Source organism: Carcharodon carcharias, chromosome 2, assembly GCF_017639515.1.
Source record: "Carcharodon carcharias isolate sCarCar2 chromosome 2, sCarCar2.pri, whole genome shotgun sequence".
NCBI classification, from domain to species: domain Eukaryota; kingdom Metazoa; phylum Chordata; class Chondrichthyes; order Lamniformes; family Lamnidae; genus Carcharodon; species Carcharodon carcharias.
This window is the reverse complement of record NC_054468.1, coordinates 215,205,727-215,210,042: the sequence shown is the minus strand read 5'-3', so window position 1 is coordinate 215,210,042 and position 4,316 is coordinate 215,205,727. Positions and strand designations below refer to the sequence as shown.

The 4,316-nt window shown below is 40.9% G+C and overlaps 1 pseudogene; it reads right to left on the bottom strand.

Annotated features, from left to right (window-relative positions):
- Positions 1–3,536: 3,536 nt before the first annotated feature.
- On the bottom strand, positions 3,537–3,714 carry LOC121275549 (annotated as a pseudogene).
- Positions 3,715–4,316: the final 602 nt, after the last annotated feature.

Here is a 4,316-nt window from a genome sequence, read left to right as displayed (position 1 = left end):
CCTGGGATGTCGGGGCTGACATTTGAGGAGAGATTGAGTCGGTTAGGATTATATTCGCTGGAGTTCGAAGAATGAGGGGGGATCTCATAGAAACCTATACAATTCTAATAGGACTAGACAGGGTGGATGCAGGAAGGATGTTCCCAGTGGTGGGGGAGGCCAGAACCAGGGGTCACAGTCTGAGAATACGGGGTGGACCATTTAGAACTGAGATGAGGAGAAATTTCTTCACCCAGAGAGCGGTGAGCCTGTGGAATTCGCTACTACAGAAAGTAATTGAGGCCAAAACATTGTATGTTTTCAAGAAGGAGTTAGATATAGCTCTTGGGGTGAAAGGGATCAAAAGATATGGGGAGGAAGCAGGAGAAGGCTATTGAGTTGGATGATCAGTCATGATCATAATGAATGGTGGAGCAGGCTCGAAGGGCTGAATGGCCTCCTCCTCCTCCTATTTCCTATGTTTCTAATATGCATTGGGCAGAAAATGAGAGTCCTACACCCGAAAGAACAGCTTTGGATGCCAGCAGAGGTGTCCAAGATAAGCAAAGAACCATATTCATACAAGATGACAACACAAAATGATGCAGTACTGTAAAGGAATCAATCTCACCTCAGGGAACTCTCTGCTCACCATGCACAAGGCGATCAACCAGCATTGCTTATGCACAAGCATGTACATTTTTGCAGACAAAAAGACAATAAACAACACACTGAACATCACAACAACTGTACATTGCCAGCCCAAAAGCAATCCTCAGCATGAAGGAACAGACAGTTCTAAAATAACATCTGCATATAATGGTTACAAGGTCTGGTTGAGTCAGCCAATGACAACCAATGTACTACCGAGACTACAAAGCATAGGCAACTTTTCAAAAGTAGTATTCCAAATGTTCTTGTTATAAGATCAATGTTCCATTTTAAATAGTGTTATAGTTGCCAAATGTTATGTTTCATAGAGATTACTTATTCATGTCCGTATTCATATTAGACTATTTTTTTTTATATTCGAGGAAAGGGGGAATGTTGTGATAGTGTGCTTGCTAATATGTAAAGTATATTCATTTAAGAATATTATTATGTAAATAGTTAAGTCAACACAGGAAGTGATGCAATGCCATGTGATGCAGCAGCCACCTTAGTAAGTCTGCACAGTGAGCAGCACATGTAGCAACAGTAAGAAGTCATCATTAAAGATCTGTGTTCAGCTTTTACCCCTGCTATCATCTTTTGTTTGTATTAGTCTAGAAAGAGATAATTGTTCTCTCTCACACTTGGTCTTCTTATTCTCACCTACTGTTGATCCAGTGGCTCCCAGAAGGAAAAACCAGCTCAATATTTTTAAATTCCAGTAAAAATCAGTAATACTGCCACCAGTAATACTGGAGTTCAATTTTAATGTATACACGACCAATTCAGGCAAGTTTTACTTGGTTTCCCTTGCTCCTCCTGGCTGTTAGCACTTCTAGTCCACTGACACTCTCACTCACTCCTGGTCTGCTGGCTTTACTGCACAAATCCTTCTCCTACTCTAGCTGCTTCTCCTATTCGCGATGGATTCCTTGATGGCCCTATTGATCCTGCTTCTACAGAATGGCAAGCCATAGCCCTTGCCCTGCACTTATGCTGGACATAAAAGAACAAATGGTTGGATCCCTGTCATTGGCGAGTTGTGGGGTGTGAGAAAATCTCAAACTTATTAAACCAATTCACGAAGACCATATCATGTTGGAAAGCATTACGTGATAGTTTACACGTGTATATTGTCATCTTTAGTATCCACATATTGCAATTATTATGCATGCTGAGAGGCATTGAAATCATCAGAAACGTGCACACAATAAAATGTTTTTGCTTCTGGGGGCATTTTCCCCATTTGTTGGAGCCTGTAAATGCCACACAAATTAATTAAAAGGGAAGGCATAAGAAGGCACTATGTAACACTCCAGGACAAATCATTATTAAATGCACGATTACATTCCCCACTCTGACAGTGGCAGCTCAAATTATATCTTCAAGTCACTTGACACAGAGGGGAGAAGATGTCCTCTGGTTGTAAACACATCTGAAAGATTTCCTGACTTTGATCTTTTGAGGTAAAATATAAACACACTGCAAAAAAAAATTACCATCTGAATAGAGCTAATAACCTAAGGAAATTTGCCTTCAAGTAAGAGGAATACTTTTAAATAAGAAAGCTGAAGCCAGTAGGCCACTTGGGTAGAGCGGAAACCCTTCTGCAGGAGTAGTGAGGACACATTTGCAGCCTTTGACTCTGCAGCCCCTTCATTGAGGAGTGGAGCCTCTGGCTCCATTGACCATGTGGTCTGCTGCTGGGATGCCACTTCCAATGAGCTGGCACCTTCCTCACTTGGCGGTGGTGGTGGGTGGGGTGCTACTCCAGGATATAATCTTAGCACCATTTCAAAATGGCCCCTAAATGGGGCCTTAATTACCCTAATTGGCTACCTGTCTCCTTGAAGCAGGCAGCCAGGCCTGGTCCCAGCCCGCCCTAGAGCTTCAGAAACCAGTTCAACATGAGTAGGTATGAATAGCTACCATCCATTTCCCATTGTGTAGCAATGGCTTCTAACTTCAAATCATTCTGGGTGGACAGTAGAAATATTGATCATGTGGTCGCATGACTGAAACTGACTACAAATAAGAGTTGTTATCACCATAAGGATCAGGGAGAAACCAATCAGTCTGCAAACAGCACAGCAAGGAGCAGCAGCAAAGTCAGCAACATCTATGCCTTATGACTGGAGAATACAACATCATAAGGCCTCCAAATTTGTTCCTTTTCAGGTCCACCAGTACAGAAAACTGACCTCCTAATAATAAGAGTACAAGCAACTAACTCTGTGACCTGCTGGAAATTCACCTCTTCCAGGGAATCCTGCAACAACTTTGATATACAAATTTGGTTATTGAATTCCACTAGCTACACTTAAAGAGTGGAAAAGAACCCCTTCTTCACTAGGCCTGCAATAAGATGAGTCAATTATGTGACTTACAAACTATTCCCTTGTAACTTGCACTATCCTCTTTAACTGTATTTCCCTCGAGTGTGCGTGTGTGTGTGGTGAGTGAGTGACATAATGATAGATTTTCAGGGTGAACATGTGAATAAATAATTGTCTTAATTTAAACCTACCAAAAGCGTACTGCTCGTTATTCAAGTTGATTGTACACCTAGAGATTAAGAAACCCTCCTTTTCAAAAACATACTGATTACAGATAGTAAGGGAAGAGAACAAGGGTTTCAGTTTTCTTCCATCCCTGTCGCTAACATTAAATAGACAGAAGCTATTTCTGTTGGTTGGAGTGTCTAGGTCAGGGAGGCATAGTCTAAAAATTAGAGCTAGGCCTATCAGGAATGAAGTTAAAAATACTTCTGTGCGTAAAGGGTGATAGAAGTTTGGTATTTGATATTAAGTCAATTGTGAATTTTAAATCTGAAATTGATAGATTTTTGTTAACCTTGCAAACGCCACATTTCATTGCAGTATTTAAACCAGATGGATTTTGATAAACGTGTCCACACAGCAGCAAAGTCCTGATGGCAGCAACAGCCTGTAGTAACAGGTTGTCCACATCAGAACAGAGGGGCTACCGTGCTGGTATATTACTTTAACATGCCAATGACTCAAGTTATTAAAGGATATAAATAATTAAAATCACAGAATGGTGCAGCACTGTAGGAGGCCAGTCAGCCCATCATACCTGTGCTGGATTGAATGATCGATGTCTGATGTTCCCACTGTGAGTGCAAATAGTTTGGTTGCAGGTCAGCCAAGATCCCACTGAATAGCTGAACAAGCTCAAGGGGCTAAATGGCTCTTGTTCCTATGTTCCTGTACTCCAATCTGAATTTTCTTTTCTCTAGTTAAAATAAGTCCCCTCAAAATTTATTGCTTAGCACCCCATAATCCATTTTTACTGTCATAACCCATCATGCTGTCTTTTTTTACCATCCAAAGCTAGTACTACATAATTTTAAAGGTACACAGCATTGCCATGTGAGGGCATGAGATACAGCAATGAGATAAATGATCAGATTTTGGTGATGTTGTTGGAGGGACAAGTATTAGCCACAAACACTAGGAACAACCCCCATGATCTTCTTTAAAAGTCCCATATGTCCATCTGAGAGTAGGCAGTTTAGTGTGTCATCAAATAAATGTCATCTCTAACAATGCAGCATTCCTTCAATACTGCACTGAAGCATTGGCCTATATTTTGTGCTCAGGTCACTGAAGTGTGGCTTTATCCATTAAATTCCTCCTTTAAATTCCTTTAAAATAGAACATATT